The 23,519-nt window shown below is 42.3% G+C and overlaps 1 long non-coding RNA gene across 1 annotated transcript in view; it reads left to right on the forward strand.

Moving 5' to 3' along the window:
- LOC122225880 overlaps positions 1-23,519 on the forward strand; it is a 100,547-nt gene that overhangs the window by 73,160 nt on the left and 3,868 nt on the right. The window contains exon 4 of the long non-coding RNA XR_006205426.1: positions 11,531-11,744. This is a non-coding gene — a long non-coding RNA (uncharacterized LOC122225880). The remainder of the gene's footprint in view (positions 1-11,530; positions 11,745-23,519) is intronic.

Raw genomic sequence — 23,519 nt, forward strand, 5'->3', positions numbered from 1 at the left:
ACCGGTACATTTTGCATATAAGTTTTCTCATCTGTGAGATGGGGATAATACCTGTATCTAACTCACTGAGTTGTTGTGAAGATTAACTGAGTTAATATATACAAAGTGCCGAAGACCATTCCCTGTTGATTTATATTACACACATGGAGAAATGTTCTTAGGAAGATGTGCTAGCTAGCCACAGAAATGATACAGGCTACATGTGAAAAATGTATGTTGGAAGAGGTGAATTTCAGAAATGGGGCCCAGAGGGACAGACTCTTTCCCAGGACTTAATGGGGGATATTTAGGAGAAGATATGCTAAGTCTCCATTTCTTTCAGGCTACACAATAAGTGGCTTTCTTTAAGAAATGTCATGTGAACCAGGTCTGATTTATTTGAGCACAGTGAGGTATATAAGAAATAGAATTTACTTTGTTTTACACACATTTTTAACAAACTGGTAGTTGTTTAACCAAGCTTTCTTATATTTAGTGTGAAGCAAATATCAATGAAATGATGTAAAAAAACAATCCCAATATGATGACTCAGTAGCTCTCATTCTCTTTGAAAATTATCTGCATTTTGGGGAGGGAGGGAAGATACGATCAGAAGGATTACAAAGGAGGCTTCAATTAGATCTGTGTTTCAATTAGATGTTATTAGAAATAACATCTTATTTCTTAAAACAAAGCAGTTGAAGCAAAAAGGCATAATGTTAACATTTGTTTAATCTGGGCACTATTTAGATTATTTTCTCTACCATTCTGCATGTTTGAAGAATTTTCATCTTTCATCTATAAAGAAAGAGCCCCCCGCCCATCTTCTCTTGCCATATGACTGACTTTGTGCCCCATTCCCTCCCCCACTCCCACTTTGGTTCCACAAATCTCTCCATCCCTACTAGAAACAGTAGAGTGTTTTGCATCTTTCTCTGTGGGGATTTCCACTTCAGCCTGACCAGTTTCGGTAAATACTAACCCCATTTTTCCTTTCACCGCAGCCAGCCCACTTCATAGCAACTTTTTTGCAGGTCTTCATTCTTAAGGTAAGATGTCTGCACCCACTCCCCAGTGATGCAGCAGACATAAGAAACCTACTAAAAATGAAACTTCAAAGGCAGCCTTGATCAGTGTGAGCGTCAACACCATGGACAGCTGTGGGTAGAGTTGTGGGGGAAGCAAGGCAGTCAAGGGGTGATATGAGGGATATGTCACCCAAGGGCCAGAGGGGCTGGTGGGGGGGCGGGGTGGGAAGGGCTTTGGCAGATAGTTCCAGGCTTACCCCTGTTGCCTTGGTGATAGAAGGTAAGCAAGAAGGCAACCTGCTGATTGGATAAGAACTGGTCAGATGACTTGTTAACTCTGCCGGCCCTCTAACTGATGCTTACTTGAGTTAACATGCAACTTGAGCTTGTTGGTTTCTGAAGAGGAAAGAGGTCTCTTGAGTTGCATGGACCCTAGGGACAACTCTCTATGATGGCAAGCTTATAACTAGCATTGAGCCCAGTGCATATTGGGTTCTCCCAAATGCTTGTTGACTGAGTGACTATGTCAACACTGATGCACCCTTAATTATAAATATTGTTAAAAGCAATAGTAACCTTTCAGTGCATAAAGACTTTTTGGTGTCCCTGTTTCCTCCTTGTTGTACAGAGTGGCAAGGGACTGTGCTCCCTGGTGAAACTGGTAAGGTGTGTGAAAGCATGCTCTACTGCTTGTCCTATCATCCTTGCCAGGTCAGTTTTCCCTTGAATTCTCATGGTAAACCCTTTTTCAAATGTAAGGCCCTGAAAAAGACAGCCCATGTCTTCTGCAGGCTCTTGTATGCTCTGCCAGGACTTTGCGGGCTTTCAATAAATCATTTGAGGAGTTCCAGTTGGTTGGCAGATACAAAAACAATTGTGATTTCCAGAGAGAGAAATAACTGCTGAAATTGTTGTCCTTGACTCTGCATTGTCTCTTACCTCCTGCTTTAGACAACAGGCTTCACTGGTTTGCATTTTACAGTCAAATAAACTAATTAAAGATTACCCTTTGACTGTTTTGCTATCTTAATGCACTCGCTTTGAGTTGCGTCCTTCAAATAGTTTGCTTCCATACTTCCAATATGAATTCCAAATGGCATCTTAAACGTGCTTGAGAAAGAAAGTTGAAAGGATATTTAGAAAATGTACACATTGCTTCTCATTGATTTACTCTTTTATTCAATAAAAATGTATGGATCCACTCTCTAACTGTGTCATCTGGATTAGTTGCTTACTCATCTCTCTCTCCACCTCACTTTCCTCCTATGCAAAGTAGAGCCAGTAATAGCACTTATCTCATAGGTTGCCCTGGTGATTAAGTGCTTAACATAAAAAACTTGCTCTCAAGAATATGATCATATAGGTGGGGAGATACTGACTATAAATATTAAATAACTGACTATAAATGTTAAATAACACCACAAAGTTGAGTTGCTAAGTGAATGTATGCATGACAAACACTCTGGAGCAGTAAGCCCTTCTCTCTAGCTCTGAAATGATTTTCTCCATTCAGACCGTGTCCTTGGTCTACTTCCAGGCCAGAGCCTCCTGCAGAAGCCCCACTGGCTGAACTCCCATCTCATCCAAAGAGCTCTTCTGTTCCAATTCTGCCTCCTAGCTCTGCCTGAGCAAGCAGCATTTGTGGCCAAGCCCTGAGCTTCAAGGCTGGTGGTGTCTGCCTTCTCTCAACCAGAGATTTCTCCTTCTCTAAGAAACCCCCCTCTTCCTTCCACTCTGACATAGCCTGACCTAGTGTGAAAGTCTCTCCTTGGGTTGCCAAAGCAAAATTCTTCCTTGTTCTTTACTAAAAACTTGTAAGCAGCTCCAGTCATTAATAGATGTCAGCCTGAGGGGCGCCTGGGTGGCTCAGTCCGTTGAGCATCTGACCTCGGCTCAGGTCATGATCTCGCAGTTCATGAGTTTGAGCCCTGCGTCGGGCTCTGTGCTGACAGCTTGGAGCCTGGAGCCTGCTTCAGATTCTGTGTCTCCCTCTCTCTGCCCCTTCTCCGCTCATACTCTGTCTCTCAAAAATGAATAAATGTTGAAAAAAAATTAAAAAAAAATAGATGTCAGCCTGAGGACACCAATTAGAAAAGGTGGTGCTAAGCAAAGTGGGTGCTATTTGTCCAGTGGGTGCTGCTTGTGGCAGAGGACAATCAGTTCTTGATGTTAGTCAGGAAATAAGTCCCTATAGTCTAAATTTGTCTATAGTCTATAAATTAGTCTATAGTCTAAATTTGTTTAAGTTTATTTTTGTCTTTTCTGTTGCTCTTTGTTTTCAAGGTTGCCAATTTTAAATATTCCTGCAGTTGGCCCTTTAAGCTCAAACTACACCAATGTTAAATACTTTTCTTAGCTATTTTATTCCCTATGATATTCCTAAAGTTATTTTCAGTAATCTCTAATGCTCACCCCAGGGCACTTTGTACCAATATTTTCATTGCTTGCTATAATGCAGTTTCTGCCACCTCTTTAAGGTTACAAAATGAACAAGCCTTGTTTAGGATCTTTGAAAGGACAGATGTTAGGTGAGTTTCTTACCACTCTGAGGCAACAGAAAGGTATTGTGAGTGACAGGTACAATCTAAAATTTGAATGGTTTGTGGCACGTGTCTTTCCATCAGAGTTCAGCAAGAATCCATAGTGTTTCCCATGAGCCTCTGCATCAGGCAAAGGCATAGATCTACCATTCAACCACACGATGGCCATGAAAGAAATCAGAACTCTTTCAGCTTATTAATTTAAATAGGCAAAATAAGCTAATTCCTGTCCCAAACATAGCCATCCAGAATAGAGATGATGTGCACATCCCAGTCTCCCAGGAACTAGAAGGAGGCCATCCTGGGAGGGTGAGACTCTATTTCTTCATTGATGTCCCTGCACCCTCAAATATGGATAAGTTCTGATTAAAACAAACATAGAGGGTAAAACCATCTTGAAAAGGAAATGAACTGAGAAGTATGGGCAAAGCTCCTAGTTGCCTGGGAGGGAGGGAGGTGGTAGCAACCAACATGTGAGTACTTCTCTCTTCCCTTCAGATTCTCCATAGGAGGTCTGGACCTAGGGTACCCAATTTCCACATATTTTGACAGGGTGTGTCAGTTCAAAGGGTTGGAGCAGAGCTTCAGTGCTAAGGGAAATTGAGCTCGTTGGTGTATTCCAGTGCACATGGTGGAAAGCTCAGGAAAATTATTTGCATGCCTAATATCTGTGTTTAAGTCCTATTGCTCCAGTAGATGCTTCTCCTGATGTCCAACCCTTTCCGATCTATCAAATTTCTGATCCCCTCTGGTATCTGATCTGAATCATGTACCCCTATCTAGTAACCTGCAGTTTCCACTGTGGGAGTTCTCACAGTCAGGTGGGTTTAGCTATTGTACATAGGTGCTGGTGTACAAATCTGTGCCTCCCAACCAGATTATACATTCATTGAGTGCAGGCAGGATCCCTACTAGTCTTTGTATCCCTGAAGCACCAATCATGGTGCCTAGGGGAGTAAAAATGAAGAATAGAGAGACGGTAAACAACAGTTCTTTTAGGGGGACAACCTTCCCAGTGGCACCCTGCCTGAAACACATCCTTTCCTAAGCCATGGTGCTAGGAAAATGACCTCTCAATATGCCAAGAGAGGAAAGCAGAGGGATGGGTGCTTCCCAAGGGTCGGGGCATACTGAAGACAGGACAGAGAGCCTTATATGAGGATTGCTCAGACCAGAAGGGTATATAGTCAGAGTTCACTGGTCAGTGTGACCACACACCTCAAGGGGACATTTAGTGCTCCCCAGTAATACATTTCTGGTTGACACACTTTTTGTTCTCTTAGATGTCTATTTTACACCTTCTCTCTCCTAAACTATCAACACTTCGTCCCTCTTCCTTACTCTCAGTTGATGACTTTGCTTCTTATTTCTTACTGAGAAAATAGAAGCATTCAGAGGAGAACTTCCACAAACCTCCACCACCATAACTCCTTGCCCATCTCTGTGTCCATCTTCCCTGTCTTCCCTCTTGTAACTCAGAATGAACTGACTTTGCTCCTATTTAAGGTCTGCTGCTTGATTGGCCTCTTTCTCTTTCCCACATTATTATTTTTTCCCTCTACTGGATCATTCCCAGCAGCTTACAAGTCAAAATAAAATAAAGCCTTCCTTGACCCCATATCCCTTCCTCAGTTTTCTGCTTCTTATTATAGCAAAATATTCAAAAGAGTTAGGGAAGATACTTGTTGGGATGAGCATTGGGTGTTATACATAGGGGACAAATCCCTGGATTCTACTCCTGAAATTATTATTGCACTATATGCTAATTAACTTGGATGTAAATTAAAAAGAAAAAGAGTTATATTTCACCTTGACTCCATTTGCTTTCCTCCTATTCCTTCTCTTGGACCTATTTAAACCAGGTTTCATTTACACTGCCCTAGCGAAACCACTCTCCTCAGAGTCACCTATGAGTGCTACATTGCTAAATTCAGTGATCAGTTCTCAGCCCTATCTGATGTCAACACAGTTGATTACTACTTTTTTGGAAACACTTTCTTCACTTAGCCAATGGGATCACTCTCTGAATCCCCCCCTACATCATTCAGTTGCTTTTCCTGGATTCTCTGAACTCTAAAGGATGGTGGGCCTCTGTGCTTATTATTATTAGCCCTTGGACCTCTTCATCTGCACCAACACTCACTCACAGGATGATGTCACCCAGGTCCATGACTTTAAATAATGCATATAGACTGATAATTCCTTAATGTATAACTCTAGTCCTGACCTCTCCTCCAAACTCAAGAGCTAAAAACCCATTGCCTACTTGTTATCTATACTTGCATATAGGACACGCATCTCAAATTCATATTTCCAAAAACAAACTTCTGACATCTTACTGCCTTCATATTTTAGTCAAAGCTGCTATAATTTCTTGCCTAGACAGTTAGAAATGCCCATTAATGGTTTTCCCTGCTTTCATTTTTGCCCCTCTGCAATGTATTCTCCACATAGCAATTAGAGTGACCCTCTTAAAACAAAAGTCAGATCATGTTATTTTTCTGCTCAAACTCTCCAGTGGCTTCCCATTTTTTTTTTTTTCAGAATAAATTCTAAAGTCCTTACCATGGTCTATAAGGCTGTCTTAGTCTGTTTGGGTAGCTGTAAGAAAGTACCATAGACTAGGTGGCTTGCAAACAACAGAAATTTATCTTTCATGGTTCTGGAGCTTGGAAATCTGAGATCAGAGTGCCAGCAGGGTCAGGTTCTGGTGAGGGCCCTCTCCTGCATTGCAGACTGCTGGCTGCTCACATGGAGGAAAGGGTGGGGGAGATTCTTGGGATCTCTTTTATAAGAGCACTACTCCCACTTAGGAGGCCTCCACCCTCATCACCTACTCACCTACCAAAGGTCTCACCTCCTGTAACCACCATCAGCAACGACAACATCAGGCACTCACAGAACATGTGGGCCAACTCCATCCGGCTGTGGGAGGAGGCTGAGAACCTCTTTAAGACCTTGTCAGACCAGATATGGAAGCAGTTTACTAACACCAACCTGGCCTTTAGCGCCTGCATCTCCGAGGTGACAGACTTGAAGAATAAGCTCCAGACGCAGCTGACTAAGACGCTGCAGGAGATCTTCCAGGCAGAGAATACCATCATGCTTCTGGAAAGGTCCATCATGGCCAAGGAGGGCCCACTGAACGTGGCACAGATGAGGCTGGAGTGCCAGACCTGGCGCCCCAACATGGAGCTGTGCAGGGACATCCCACAGTTCAAGCTCATGAACGAGGTATTCACCATCGACGGCACCTTGCAGACCCTGAGGCTGAGGCTGTGGGAGAAACAGGACATGCTGCAGCTGCTGGTAATGACCAAGTGCCAGTTGGAGCTTGAGCTGGCCATCAAGGCCAACACGTTCTGCATCGACACGGAGAAGTGCATGAACATGCACAAGACCTTCCCCTGCACCCTGCGCCTGGTGGGTTACACCTAAGGGGCTGCCGCCAGCCCCTGGCATCCTGTTCAGTGCGGGTTCCCTGCTCAGCATGAAAATGGAAAAGGCAGAATGATAAAATAAAGTGTCGTTTCCTCCCTTTCCTGCTGTCATGGAAAAGACCCCAAACTATATATGTGTGTGTATATATATATATATACATATATGTGTGTGTGTGTGTGTGTGTGTGTGTGTGTATATATATATATATATATATATATATATGAAGATCCCAAATAAATGTGCCCAAACCAAAAACAAAAAAAAAAACAAAAACAAAAATAAAATAATAATAATAAAAAAAACACACCCACAAACATTCAGTCCATAAGAAATGCCCTAACAGATTTGGCCTTCTCCCACCTCTTGTGATCTCATTTCTTATCTCTGCCTTCATCTTCACTGCACTCCAGACACCCTGGACCTCTTCTAGCCCTTTAAACTCTCTATGAAAACCCTTCCTCAGGACTTGCATTTGCTATTCGCTCTGCCAGGAGTGCTCTTCCCCGGACATGCATATGCCTTACTCCCTACTTCGTGTCTCTGCTTAAACATCGTCTTTTCAGGCATGGCTTCCCTGACTACCATCCACTTTGTACTAATTAGCCCTCCTCCACTTGTTCCCTCTCACTCTCTATCCCTTAACCTGCTTTATTTATATATACATTTTATAACTCTTATCATTTGACATTTGTACGGAGAAGGATCCTTGTAGGAAACAGATGACACATTTATTGGGGGTAATTTAATGAAAGAACTGTTTCCAAGGATGTGGGTAGAGTTAAGAGAACCAACCAGGGAAGGTTTAGCATCCAAGCTTTGGCCATAGTGGGAAGCTGTTTTAAGGAAAGCTTGGTGACCCTGAAGGACAAGGGAAGGAAGCTGATACTGTAACTCAGAGACAGCCATTGCCATGGAAGAGAGGCCTTCTATTGGAATTGGCCTTTGGTAGAGGAACAAGTGACCACCTGGTAGAGAGAGGGCCAGGAGAATAAATACCTTTTTTTCTTGTTTTGACCTCCCAGCCCTTGCTGGTACCCCACATTGGCCAAACCCGACCAGGAGCCAGAGGTCAAGGAAGTTCAAGTGATGCAATAGATAGAGGTCAGCTTCTTGGTGCAAAGTGGAAAAGGGCAAAGAGTTGACCTGGAGTAGTAAATAGAGACTGTTTAGCACATACTATTTATCTGTTTATTTGTTGATGGTGTTTTTCTTTCATTAGATTGTAAGCCCCATAGAAGCAGGAACTAAAACAGTGCCAGGCACAAAGAAGGTGCTCAATAAACATTTTTAAAGTGAATGAGTGGGTGACATGTGGCATGTAGCAAGGTGGGCAGCAAGGTGTTATCTGTGAGGTCAGGACCTTGTGACCGTGTCTGAGGGTGGGAGGTTACTTGGAGAACCAGGAAATCTGACAGCCATCTGCAGGGGCAAATGGTCAAAACTGGACACAACAGCCCAGAGTAGGCACCCCCAAATTAAGCCAACAATGGGATTATGTAGGACACACAAATGTGCTGACTATGAGAAGTTGCCAGCTGCAGCAGCAACAGCAGCTATAGCAGAGAAAATTTGCTGGCAAAAGGAGGAAGTTCTTACATTAAAATCACTAGAAATCAAAAAACAGAAAGAGACTCCTAGAGCCTTGTAGTCATCAGGAAGATTAGCATAAAAAGCAAGAAGCAGATAAACTGGATCGATTCCCTTCGTGACATATTCATGCTTGGGGCATATGGTGCTGCCCTCTTACCTGGGGTTGGCACTGTAGCATTGGTTGGCAGACCTTGTGCCTTTGACATTTCTACACTAAAAAGAAATTGATCATATTCATGTTTTGTGATTTTTAAAAAGAGTTTATGGAAGATTTTCATAGAGAAAACAGAAGGTAATTTCTATTGCACACTACATAGCAAACAACAGCAAAGGTGGTCACCAGAGAAGTTTATTTGCTCCAATTCCTTTCTCTTTCTCCATCTCTTCCACCTTTCCCATCTGACAGCTCAGTTCAGTCTCCAGTTTGTATGCCCATTCAATCTACAAAGCAAGGTCCTCTTTGGAGGACAGCTCAGACAAGATCTGTTGCTGCCGGAGAAGGCCTCTTAGGGGTCTCACCCCCAACTCAAAGGAGCAAATAAAATATTTCTCCTGTATCCACAGTCTTCCTGATAAGAAGACCATAAATGGAATTTTCTCCAACTCATTACATGTACATAAAGAAGTTATCCAGTAGGTCATTCATGTTCTTCCTTCTCATCTCATTCATTTCATTGCCTCTTAAATCTCAAGTTAAAGAAGCCCCTCAAGTACTGTCAACCAGACATCCCAAGCCAGAGAGACTCACCAGTCAGCACTGATGTATGTGCTGAGGCAGGACAGTCCTGTCTGAGGCCTCCGGGCTGCCTGTTACACAGATGCCTGGTACAACTCAGGCACCAGCTGTGTTACACTGGAACTGGCTGGGGGTGGACACCAGAGCAAGAAACAATGCTCTGTAAGACTCTTTAGCCTCTCTGCAATACCAGAGTGGAAGCAAAAGATTGTGTTAAAATGCATAGTGGGGACATAACTGGTCATACTGGGAGACAGCACATGAATAAGAAGAATCAGCTTGGAAAAGTCTTCTGGAATATGTGGGTACCCAGGGATACAAGACACAGTTTACATGAAAAGCTGTAGTATAAGGCTGAGGTGCATTTCACCTGGTGGGGAGACATCTGAAGCCTCCAAGTTACTGAAGAACTTGTGCTCACAGAGCAGAGGGACGTATTTGAGATTTCTGAAGTTATCTCAGCAGACGTCAATAATGAGACAGAGGGAAGGCCAGTCTGTCTGAAGCCATGAGCAGGGGAAGTGTAGCTGAGGGCCAGATGCTGGGGAGGAGACAGGTGAAGAGAAGGCTAGGGAAGCACACTAATTGGAAAGAACTTTGTCATCCTGCCCTTGTGTGGCCTTGACAGTGGTGTTTGATCTGGCATGACAGCCATGATCCAGAGTTGCAGTATTAACACAAATTTGGGTAAAGTCATACTTTCTCTGGAAATTCCCTGAAAAATCCAGTTGTTCTCAAAATTTGTGATATTTTAAAAATAACTTAGTGCAGAGTTCATGCACTTATTTATCCCCTGTGTTATGAAGGTAACTTCTTTCAACAAATTTACCATATTCACTTTTCTCTGCAAAGTTAATATAGATGTGCTCCATTTTCTGTGCTCTGGAGTGTATGACCAACCTTCAAAATCCTTATACCTGGCTTTCTCTTTGGGTCCATGTTGAATCAAAATAACCTTAGAATTGTATCAGTGAGGGTGAGATGGGCAGAGAAGCTGTGGCTAGGTCTGTATTCCCAGGGGAATCCACAGGGTTGGTTTATGCCAGTTGGCTGATATTCCCTAGCACTGAATCCTCCAGATTCAGAAATGGAGGATGGAGAAAGGCTCACATCTGCACTGAACTTAGACTGCTTTGAGCTCCAGGAGCTGGCACAATCCAGGGAGCTAGCCTGTGGAGGGAGGCAGAAGAACCGGCCTGCAGTTGAGTGGACCTCCTTAAACAGAGACATAATCCAGATCCACATGGGCCATGCAGTGAAATGGCAGAGCTGGACAGAGCATGGCGCAGACTGTAGATGGGTGAATTCCAGGAAGCCAAATTCCATTAATATGCCACCCTGCTTTATACTTCTAAAAAGCACTGAACAACCTGAATTTAGGCCTGGGAGACAGACTCTCACTGACAAAGTTTCAGCAGACTACTTTGAACTATTGGGAGTGTCCAAGGCAGCGAGCAAGGGGCAGCTGGTGGGCACTCAGTAGACTAACTTGACCGTGGGAAGCCTCCACACTCTGCCCTGAACACAACTGCTCAGCCCAGAGCAGCTGCTCAGAAAGGAAAAAAAAATAATTAAACACCACAAGGCTCCCTTATGGTTTAAGAGTCTCTTTACTTCCTGGTCTCACACAGCCCCCACTGGTATGTGGTGCTTTGGGCTATGATTCTTTGAGTTTCTGTCTCATTCAAGATGTCTTTGAAGCTAGACTCAGTGTAAGCCAGGCTGGGATAATAGAGGGCAGGTTGTAGCTTGATTTCCATTCATATTTACAAAGGTTGCTTAAAAAAAGAAAGCTAATTGTGGTGTCCCAATACCCAGGTGACATAAATGCTGTTACAAATTCCCTCCTTGGGCATGGTAGTTCTGGGTGGTCCTCTGTCCTCTGTCCTTGTTTCACCTTACCTTCTGCCCTCCCTTCTTTCCTCCCTTCCTTTCTGTTTTTCCTTTTTCTTATTCACATATTTTACATAGGGCCTGACCCTGTCACTACCCCAGGTTTGATTAACTTAGTCAAACCCTTCATCATACCCAGCTGCTGATTTCAGATGCAGACCGGGGAGATAAAAAACTGTCAAGAGGGGAAAATGGATGAGCAGCAGATAAATGGGGAGAACCGCAATTTGCTCAGGCACGGCTTGCCACTTGCCTGGCTCATAATTAGAGGCGTAAAAAATGTGTTTTTCCCCCTGGTTTTGGACTCTGTTTTCCTTTTTCAGAAAAACATCTGAATCCTGTCTTTAGTATGATCTTGTGCTATTTTGCTGGCAGTTCCACAATAGCCACCAACTTAGGGACTGCTGAGAGAAGGCAGCTATCTCTGCCAGAGAAAATGCATTCCTGAACCTGACATCTGGGTCTTGCAGCTGGATGGAAGGAGGAGACAAAAAAGAAATAGTCCTGAGTGTCATCAAAGGCAGTTGATGGTGCCAAGTGAGTATGGAAATTACATACAGTACAGATGCCATTTTCAACATCAGACAAATAATGTAGCTATTTAGGAAAAACAAAGATGTGCTTAGAAATTGATCATCCGTGTACGTGCAAATGAAAATGTTTGCAGTGATAGGAACGGGCTGAGTGCTCATTTCCAAGTGACTCACATTTTTTTCTGACTGCATTCTAAAAGGGTAAGGCTGAAAGTAGTCAGATCCCCCCCCCCCCTTTTTTTTTGAAAAGGAAGAAAAAAAAAACCTCACAGACACTTGCTACATGGATATTTAAGTTTTTCAGATTTATGCCCACTTTTCTTGTAGGTAGCACTCCAGATTGCTTTGTGTGATAGACAAGGGAATATGAGAGCAAGAAAGTACAGCCTGTTATCTACAGGCCATGATCAATCACAAAGAATTAGTTCATTGTGCCAGATTTGAGGGAGGAGGAGGAGGGTGAAAGAGGAAATTGGAAATGCTAATGAGCATGAAAGCACCTTACTCCTCTTTCCTTTCTTTCCTCTTTTGAGTTAGATCTGTTCAAGATTAGAGGCTCCAGGATGCTAAGTGCCACCAATATTCAGGTTAGAGGCACAGTAAAGAATCACTTTTGGTGTATGCAGAGTGAGTATCGAGGGAAGGAAGTATGGGGCAAATACCAGCACCAGGCTCACCAGCAAACATTTTAGAAAAGGGCTCTATTATCTCTTCAAAATTAGCATTATTTGTAAAACACACATCTTCAGGGAAGAGGTCTTTCCTTTCAAAAGTGCCTTGCCAAGGAGAAGCCTGGCAGAAGATGGGAACTCTCTAGTCTAAGAGAGGACTTGAAACTGGGAATCTTATGTTTCTGTTCTAACAGGAAATAGGTTTAAGTGAAGTGGTTCTTATTTTTAACTGCTCCTTTAAAAATCTTATGTTTGTTGATGTTTAAGGTGAAATCACAGCTTGGCAGTCAAAACAATGTTCTAGAACTTCTGGGTATTGAGTTCTGAGCATGCTCAGTGGTATCTCTAGAATTTCTTTATAAGGGGGCTTAGAGGTGGATATTGGTTAGAATAGGGGTGGCCCGGGGACTTGGCTTCAAACTGCATTTGTGTAGCAAGCACACCATTGTCACTTAGACCTACAGTTATTTGTAGTGGCTTGGAGAACTTTTGAAGCTGAAACCCCTAAGCCTCTCCCTTGACATCACCACTGATCTTGTCCTGAGCTTGTGTTTCTCAAAGTAGGTACAAGAGGCATTTTGGGATGGACCATTCTTCTTTATGTGGGATGTCTCATGCTGCAAAACTTTCAGTGTCCCCAGCCCTGCTCACTAAATGCCAGGCAACAGGAGGTAGCCATTGTGACAACAAAATAAAAAAATCATTCCCACACTTCCAAATGCCCTCATTGAAAATCATTAGGTTTATTTCAATCCTCAGGCAGCTACTTTTTTTTTTCCAGAGGAGAATTTGGATGAGAAATGAATAAACATAGGCATCAATAAGGCAGAGTCATGGGGAGTCTGTGTTACCTCCAACAGCGGTTCCATATCTTTTCAATACATGCTCATCAGTAACAGCTCTCATTAAAAGAAACATTAAAGATGTTTTCCATCTACAAGATGAGGATAGTAATTCACATTCTACCTACTTCATAGAGTGTTGTAAGGACAAACCTATAAATATAAAACCACTTTGAGGAATTTAAACCATAATAGATAAAATGGTGTGACCACTATGGAAGAAAGATGGAGTTTTCTCAAAAAATAAAAAATAGAACTACTATATGAACCACCAACCCACTTCTGGATATTTATCCAAGCAAACTGAAGGCAAGGTCTTGGGGAGATATTTGCACACCCATGTTCAGAGCAGCATTATTCATAATAACTAAGAGGTGGGAGTAATCCAAATGTTCATTAAGAGATGTATGTATAAATAAAATGTGGACAGAATACTTTTCCGAATATTATTCTGCCTTTAAAAGGAAGGGAATCCTGTCACATGCTACAATATGGATGAAACTTGAGGACATTATGCCAAGTGAAATAAAGCCACAATGCCTCTAGGCCTGATGCTGCTGAATTCTAAACCCACTCTCTGCCACTTGTTTCAGATCCACAGTCCTGGGTAGGAATATCCAGTGGACTGAGCTGAGTTCATGCACCATGGCTAATATGGTTAAGATAGTGAGCACCTGGCATTTTCAGCTTTGTGGTGGGAGACAGGCCCTACTTGCCATCAAGACACACAATGGGGAATTTCCCCAGCAGAGGAAGGGGACTCAGACGTTGAACAAATGACAGAGGTCCATTATGTATATTTACATTCCCAATCCAAAGCAATGTAAGAATAGACAAAAATCTTTCCCAAGTGATTCTAAGTCACTTTCCCTTCACCTCTACTGCTATCATTGTATATCTTGCTGTTTTAGAAACAATGATTTTGACAATCATTATATTCTATTGTCTTAAGTCCTAATGGCAATGAAACCATCATCAGGGCTGTGGCTAACAGTGAGAAAAGCTGCCTAAATTCTGACTGCATCTACAGGTCTCCCCGTGGGTTGGACTAGAATGAGGATGCTCCCAGATCCAAGAATCTGAGACCATATCTTAATCAATTTAGTGGGAGTATATCAGGGCTTATACAACCATCAAAAGGCCAGAAATGTGGACTTGGGGGTGGGCAGCAAATAAAGCAGCCCCCGAGGGCTGAGAAGCTGGTGTTTCAGCGGGAATGGTTTGGCCATTATCACCTCTGGGGCTGCTGGACTCTGCCAGGATTCCACTACCATTAGAAGATTTTAGCCACCCCTTCTTAGTCAAGATTTAAAGGTCATGAGCCTTCCCAGGCCACTTGTCTGTACCTTGATTCCTGAGGGTAGCAAGAGGGAAGATCTGGCTTCAGCCTCTCTCTTTTCCTAAGATTACTAACAAAAGAGAAACTTCCCCTAAATAGGAAGGGAAGCCAGATCCTGTACAGTAAAAACCAAACCAAAACAAAATCACATAACACACACACACACACACACACACACACGCATGTACAATACTACTTTTCTAGCAAGCAAAGCAGTGAGTAGTCCTGTTTATATTTTGCTTTGGCCTTTTTGATCCTACATTGCCCTGTTTCAGGTTCTGTCTCTAAAATTTGGAGTCCAAATGATCTGTCCCTGTCTCTTCTACTGGTTCCTGTTCTTCCTCTTATCTCCTGTAGTTGTCATCAATGCTCACCAAATATTTTCATTTCTGTTCCCTTGGGGGTACATGATTGTATTATACTTTCTCAATCCCCTTGGGATTGAATGTGGACATATGTTTTATTTTGGCCAATAGAAGGGAAATGGAAGTGGCTTCCGTGAGGAAGCTTTCAGAATCTGTACCTGATTTGCCACACTGTCTTCTCCCTGACATAGTTGGTGATCAATGAAGCACTTGTCCAGATGGAACCTCTGTCAGTCTGGGTCCTTAAGGGATTATGGTGAGTGAAGCCACCAGCCAACTCAGTGGACATGAAATAAATCTTAATTGCCTTTACGATTTTAGGGTTGTTTGTTACTGGAGCATAACTTAGACCATCCTAACTGATGTAGCTGACACTTCCCCTCCCTCCATCTCCAGCTGAGCTTCTCTGAAGATTATAGATCTCCCCCCCTCTCTCTCTAACAGCTTCAGCTTTTACCTCCACACACTAAAGTTGCATTTCCTGCTTCCTACTCCCACTTCCAATTTCCACTTGGATACCTCTAAATTTGCAAAACATGCAGGGGTGAATTCCTCCCAGAGTCAATTCTTTGTATAACTTCTCTATCTGTGTAGGTCACTATCAATTTTCTAGCTACTGAGTTCTAAATCTGAGAGATCTCTTTGACTCACTCTCTGCCTTCATCCTTGCTTCTCATTAGTCACCGAATCGTCTCTCATCTTCATTTGTGAGGTCTCTTGAGTTTAACTTTAGTGCCACTTACTATCTACCTCATAGTCTCTCTTGCATGTAGTGAAAGGCATATGAATCAGTGCACTATATTCATTTGCTAGGGCCGTATTAACTAAATGCAATGAACTTGGGGTCTTAACTCACAGAAATTTATTTTCTCACAGTTCTGGAGGCTGGGATTCCACAATCAAGGTGCTGACAGGTTTGGTTTTTCCTGAAGCCCTTCTCCTTGGTTTGCAGACAGCCGCCTTCTCACTGTGTTCTCACAGGGTTTTTCTCTGTGTGCACATATCACTGGTATGTCTCTCTCTTCTTATGAGGACACCAGTCATTTTGGACCTTATGACCTCATTTAACCTCAGTTGCCTCTTTAAAGGCCTTATCTCCAAATACATCACAGTAGGGGTTAAACTTCAACATCTGAATTTGGGGAGTAGAATACAACTGAGTCCATAAGAGTTCACCAATCAGTCATATTGGGATCAGGCTTTGACTCAGCAACTAGTGAGGGAAAGATACCATGCCAGAAATAGTGGTGCAAGCCAAGGCCATTATGAGCTCCTGGTTTAGAAGTTACAGCAGGGCTGGCAGCAGTGGAGATTGGTCTGAATCAGAGTTCCAAGCCCAAACATTGCTCAGAAGGTGCACAAAAATGGCTGTACAAACTGATATGCCTGATGCTTGGTGGTAGCAGCTTGTGGTTATCACATCAGACCAGTTCTGCAATGAGGTGGCATTATTTCCAAAGTTCAGCTTCAATGGTGATTCTCCAGTCCTCTTAACAATTCCATTTTGCCTTATGTATATGATGTTTATGGTATGTAGTAAAATAATAAGGCCCTTGTAGCTTATTTATTATAAATATTCAGTATGACTTATATGTCCATAGAAAGTGTTTTATTCAAATGTTTTCTAAAATACTCATTGAAATAATAGTGATTTGGCCACTTTCAAGAATAAGAAAACATCTTTGTGGTTGAGATAATCTACATATTAGAATGGCTTGGCCAATTCTAGATCTGGGTCTCCTGTATCTATTACAAAAACTTCCTTTCTATTTAATCACTTAGAATTGACTTCCACTGCTTGGAATAAAAAATCCTGATGCCTAGATTATGGTTACAAGCTCCCAACCTGCTCCTTTACTCTATCTTAAAAATCATTGTGAAGCAAATATTCCTAAAACACTGCTTTCATAATGACTATCTCTGTCTACAAATTTTTAGGGAGACCTGCATGTTGTTATGTTAGCTTTTTGTCCTCTCAGTTGCAAGTGTCAACATGAATTCAAATTGACATAAGCAAAAAAAGATCATTTATTGGCTAACATAGCTGTCAAGTCCAAAGGGATAGATAAAAGTTAAGGCATTCAGGCATAGCAGCATTTAGGGCCTCCAATTAAGTTTTGAGGGCTGTGTCTTTCTTCATTCCCAATTCCCTCCCTCCCTCCCTCCCTCCCTCCCTCCCTCCCTCCCTCCCTCCTTCCTTCCTTCCTTCCTTCTTTTCTTTCTTTCCTTCCTTCCTTCCTTCCTTCCTTCCTTCCTTCCTTCCTTCCTTCTCTTTGTCTCAACAAAACTCTGATGGGTTTTTCTTGAGTCATGTGTTCTTCACTGGGGCAATCAACGTCCAGAGGATGGGATTCCAGTGGGCCAGCCTGGGCTGTGCACTAGCTGCTAATGTGGGAGAGATGGCCACAGTTCAGTCCCTCTAGGTCAGGGAATGCCAGTTTCCCCAAAGGAAAAAAAATGTGACAACAATAATTTCAGAAACACACCAGGTTTTGTGGGCAGCATATTCTCTAGCCCTCCAAATCACACTGGCATTTTTCCTGTTCTGCCGGGGGGGGGGTGGGTCAGTGCTGGTGTTCTGGACACTAGTGATGACCTTGGGCTTTCTTAGGAAGAAGCTGCCCGTGTCTGAGGTAAATAAGCTTTCTCTGGAAGTGAGTGGAGATTGTCCTCCTGGGTGAGACAGCCATGTGCCGTGTTTCTGCTTTCCACCCTATCTCACTGCTTTTGAAGCTAACTGAATTCACTTTTTGCTAGTTCTGGCAGCATCACCAGCCCCTTTTTCTGCTCACAGCCCTGAAGGAGGCCTTATGTGGTCTTTTGACAGCCCACTCCTTGCACCCAGGGAGAATTGGACCCATTGTTTCATGGGGTTTCCTTTAGGCTAATCTGAGGAGTGTGAAAGAACCCATTTAGAGGGGTCTGATGAAAAAGGACAAAATAAAGATCAAACCCAGACACAATCAAAAGCTGTTTGTTAACAGGCAAGATGTTCTTCAAAGCATTTATCAGGAGCCAGGGGAGACTTATCTTGCAGCATTATGTGGAGAAAGTAGGCGGGTCTGAGGGCATTCATTTGAAGTTCTGAACAGATGACTGCTGGCCTGGCAGCTGGGTTGGGAATTATCGGCAAGTCTCTTGGGTTAAGTGGGCAGCACTCGTAGATAAGTGTCTGGGAAAAATAACAAGTCATGTAATAAGTAATGTTTATTGGGAAAGTCCCCCAAACCTCCTGTCCTTGCACCCACTTCCAGGAAGGAGCTACATGCTGAAAGTTTCCTTATCCTGAATCCCTGGTTTAGGAAATTAAGCTATTCTGGTGTCATATAAGCCTTGTACCTATTTTTGAGATGATAAACAAATGCATGGAGGCATTACCTTCCTCAAGCTAGCACTAGACTGGGACAAAATGGTACTTGCAGGGCTAGCCTCTATAATGCCTGCTATTAATGGTGATAGGTAACATTTATTGAATGCCTACCACATGCCAGGTATGTATTGTGCCCACATGATCTCATTTGATTCTCACCACACCCTAAACTCTTATTAACCCCATTTTATAGATGTAGGAACTGAGACCCTGTGAAATTCATGTAATTCACTTAAAGTTGCACAGCTAATACATAGTAGAACTGGGGGCTAAAACTCTATGGCTTGCTATATCCAGAGCCCGTGCTCTTAATTGCTTATCCTACTGCCATTTTAATGAGACCCACCAAAGACTTCATCTCCCTTTTTCCTTAGAAAATGGGAACTGAGTTTTTCATTTGAAACTTCAGTCCCAGATGGAGAGACTGAGGCACATAGAAATTTAATTAACTCAACTGGAACTGTAATGGTTCACAGGATTGACCGTAAGAGATAGATTTTTTTTCTTATTGTAAAAGACAAGCTATGAGTCAAACACCAACAGATTTAAGGACATGGGGTGGTGGCAGAAAGGATACCCAAAATGCAGAGTTACTCAGATACCCATTTGAGTTAATGTTTGTAATGATTCCTATTAGCATACACGTGTTTTAATATCACTCCTTAAAAGAGCAACTACAAATTGTGTTTTCCCAAACAGTAGCCATTGTAACATGTAGCTATTTAAATTTAAATTAGTTAAATAAAATTTAAAATTCAGTATTTCAGTTCTGTCAGCCACTTCTCAAGTGCCCAATAACAGATACAGAACATTCCCATCATTGCAGAAAGTTCTGTTGGACGGCAGTGCTACAAAACCTCCTTTGACCCATGCTCCACGCTACTTACCACACCATTTCTTGCTGTTCTCTGCAAAACTCCTTGAAGAGTCAGGTCTACTGTTATCTCCCCTTTCCCCCCTCCCTTTCTCTCCACAGTCTACTGCATATCAACCACTTCACTGAACATTGTCTTTCCAGGGTCATTAATAATCCACATTTGCCCAACCAGAGGTCAATGTCCTCACCTAGTCTGTCCTCTCAGTGTGGGATGCTGCTGGTTACACTCTCTGTCTTCATACACTGCCTTCTCTGAGCTTCTGGAAGACCATACTGTCTTGGTTCTCCTCCTACCTGAATGGGACACCTGGCAGTCTTCTTTACTCCCTTATCCTCCCCAGCAAGACCTGTCATTACAGGGTCCCTGGAGCTTGGTCCTCAGACCTCCTGTCTTACATATCTACACTCTCTCCATGGGTGATCTCAACAACCAAAAGCAGAAAGCACAGCACTCATCTCCTGGGCTTAAAGCCCTACAATAGCTTTCATTTGCAACCAGAATAAAATCCAGAGTCCCTACCGTGGCCTTCAAGGTCCTGCATGAGATAGTTTCTGCCTTCCTCTCCCTCTGTTCTATCTGTGTTGGTTTTCTCTCTGTCTTTTGGCTAGGTTATTTGCTCTTGGCTTGGAGCCATAGGATTAAACTGCTTTCCTCCAGATCTTCCAATGGCTGATGCTTGTCATCGTTTGGGTCTTTTTTTTTTTAGTTCATTTATTTATTTTTGTGAGAGAGAATGAGCAGAAGAGAGTCAGAGAGAGACAGAGAGAGAGAGAGAGAGAATCCCAGGCAGGCTCCACCCTGTCTGTGCAGAGCCTGATGTTCCCATGAACCGTGAGATCATGACCTGAACCAAAATCCAGAGTTGAATGCTCAACCCACTGAGCCACACAGCTGTCCCATCATTTGGATCTTAATTCAAGTATCACCTCAGAAAAGTCATCCTTGACCACTCAAGGATCCGGCAGCTGTCCTCTTCACACACTAATATACCTTGTCCTATTTTATTTTATTCATGGCATTTATTAGAATATAATTTCCTCATTTTTTCCTCATTCCGCAACTTTAAGTGAATTACATGAATTTCACAGGGTCTCAGTTCCTACATCTATAAAATGGGGTTAATAAGAGTTTAGGGTGTGGTGAGAATCAAATTTTATTTTTATTTTATTCATGGCATTTATTAGAATATAATTTCCTCATTTATTTATGTTTTATGGTCTGTTTTTTGACATTGGCATATAAGCTCCTTGAGGGGCAGTTCCTCTATTTCTCTTACCACTCAGTACCTACTACAAAGTTTGGCACATAGTAGGTGCTCAATTAAGGCTTCTTGACCTGAAAAGTTACTTGACTAACAATTTGGCCAGGAGTCAGAATGGGGATACTAGGACTATAACAGACTCCCTTGAGAGTCAATCAGAGGCAGAGGAAGGACATTAGTGGGATGTACATTAGTGGGATGTACAGCTAGGAGTAGAAAACCTTGTTGAAGGAGCTTTTTGCTTCTAGCCAGCTGGACATGGCTCATGTTTTAAACCAATTTCCTTATATTTTATAACGCTACGTGTACCTTAAGAATGTCAATTTCTCTTAATCTTTTTGCTGATTTCCTCTGAAAGATGCTAACCCAACATCAGTATGCCTTTGGACAAACCATTCATGGACCTTGGTTTCTCCATCCATAAAGCAATTTGGCTTTGGTAGAGAATTCCTACTTTCTCTCAGCATTCTATTTCTAATTGCCTGATGTCACTTTAAGGAACCTTAGATTATACTCTTTCAGAAAAGCAATTTAACAATAATTTATAAAAGACTTTAAAAATAATTTCACTTCTAGAATATATCCTAAAGAAATAGTCATAAATTTGAACAGAGAGTAATTCACAATTATGTTTATCTTAGATTTATTAATAATAATTAAAAAGTCAGAAACAATTTAATTAATCAACAGTAAGAAAGGCTAAATAAAATCAAATACTTGTGTGTTTGAATATTAAAATATTAGAATATTAGAATGAAAATTCCAAGAACTGTTAGAAATGAAGATTTCCCCCAAAAATATAATAATGAGGAAAAACTTTATAATTCTTGTTAAATTATTTATAATTTTGATCTATAAAATACCTGTGTTTATGAAAAGAAAACCTGGAGAAAATCAAAACGTAACTTGCAGTTATCTCTGGACATGAGATTAGTCTTCTTTTAATATTTGTTATTATTTTCTTAGGCAATGAGCATGTAGTTCTTCTTACAGTCAGCGAATTACATTTTTAGGCAGGAGGAATGGATTCCAGTGTTAGGAATTTGGAGTTGGAAGTCTCAGGTTCAGTACAGTTTAGCTCAACACATATTTACTGAGTGCCTTTTATGAGTCAGGCACTGTTTCGTGAGCTGGGGATAAAACACGGAGAAGGCAGAGTCTGGCCTATGAGACAGACTGAAAATTGAACATTTGCCTGGAAGATTATCACAGTGTGCTATGGGAACAGGGGGAAGCAGGAGAGGGTGTTTGGAGAGAGTGGTGAAGGAGACACAGTGCTTCAGGAACAGTGTCCTGAAAGTTCTGGGTCATGGTTCTGGTCCTACTTACTTGTTCCTGACTTTGGGCCAGTCATTCAAACAGTCAGCCTCTCAGTTCCCCATCGTAAAATGCAAATAACACTACCAACCCTCTCTACTAAAGTAGGTTGTGATTTTTTCAGATCATATGGAGACAGAGAATAGGAATGCTTTTGGCACCTGAGAAGAGCTATCAGGGGCTTATGGATTTAACCTAAAGACAGCAGGAAGTAGAAGCCTTGATTTAATGATTAACAGTTCAGTAAGGCCTGAGGCCAGTTGGATGACAATTCTCTTGTGTCTTGAGTGAGGTTGCCACTTCTCCCTTCCTCTGAGCCTAGCAGCTATTTTGTGGTATGTTATCACTCCAAAAAAAAAAAAAGTGCAAAAAAGCTAATAGGGGTCTAAAATGGGTCTGTGTAGGAGAGTCTGTGCTTCCGCATTGTAATGTCCTCTCCTTCTCTTTCCTGGCTTTAGCTCTGGGGGTGACCTTCTTAAATCATCATGTTTTATGACCCAGAGGAAATTGTGCTGCAGTTAAGGACCCCCATCCCTATTATTTTGAAATTCACAAGCCTGGGTACTGCCTGGAATTAGACTGGAGGACATGTAGAGCTAGTAGCATTGATGTTCAGTTTGCAGCTGTTGAAGCTGGATTCTTTTGTGTCAGTGGCATCTCCCATTGGCCCCAGTCCCTGGGTCACCACATGTTTCAGAACAAAAGGGAAAGGCTGAAGCTCCTCCTGGCATGGCCAGATCTCAAATCTGCTTACTCAGGAAGGCAAAGCCACCAGAGATGGGATTTGGTAGTTCCCTAAGATAGTCAGTGAGTCTGCTTTTTCTGCTCTTCTTTTGGGGTGGTCTGGCTCTTTCCTAGGGATCCTTGCACAGAATAATTGGTTCATTCTCTCTCAGTTTCCCTCTCTTCCTCTGATCTTTCTCCTTTTTATTTCCCCTCTCCTCTTCCCTCCCTTTCATTTTCAACAAATATTTATTGAGACTCTATTATGCTTCTGGCATTGTGTTATGCACTGCAGGGAAAACAAATGGAAAATGCTGCCCAAAATTTTATTTTATTTTGTTTTTAAGTTTATTTATTTATTTTGAGAGAGAGAGGGAGGGAGGGGCAGAGAGAATCCCAAGCAGGCTCCATGCTGTGAGCACACAGCCCGATGTGGGGCTAGAACCTATGAACCATGAGATCATGACCTGAGCTGAAACCAAGAATTGGATGCCCAACTGACTGAGCCACCCAGGCACCCCTGCCCCCAATTTTAGATGAATACTCTGGAACTTTCAGAGAGCTGTCACTACCAGGCAAGATGATCAGGTTAGACTTCATGGGGTTCTGTCAGTAAGGTTCCATGGGAAAGGTTTTTTTTTTTCTCCTGAGCTTTATAGTAGAGCTAGAGTCTGGATATGCAGAGAGGAAGTGGAGAGAATGGCCCAAACAAGGCATGGAAGTGGGGACCAAGTGCAGTGGAGGTTAAGGTGCCAAGATGGACAGCCTGCCTTTGTCTCTCCTGTCTCTCACAGGGGATGGATAAAATCTCACTCAGCCATGAGAATTCCATTTCTTAGCATAAAACCTTCCCTTCCTCTCCTGATTCTGAAGAAGTAATTCTGTATGGTTGGGCTCTTCCAAAACTTTTAACCCACTTGCTGAAGAATTTTGGCATAAAAAGATGGCAGTGGAAACATTAATACCTACAGTGCAAAAAAGGTCTTTCCTTTTAAGTTACAGAAAGTATTAGC

Source organism: Panthera leo, chromosome C1 (genome assembly GCF_018350215.1).
Source record: "Panthera leo isolate Ple1 chromosome C1, P.leo_Ple1_pat1.1, whole genome shotgun sequence".
NCBI lineage: Eukaryota > Metazoa > Chordata > Mammalia > Carnivora > Felidae > Panthera > Panthera leo.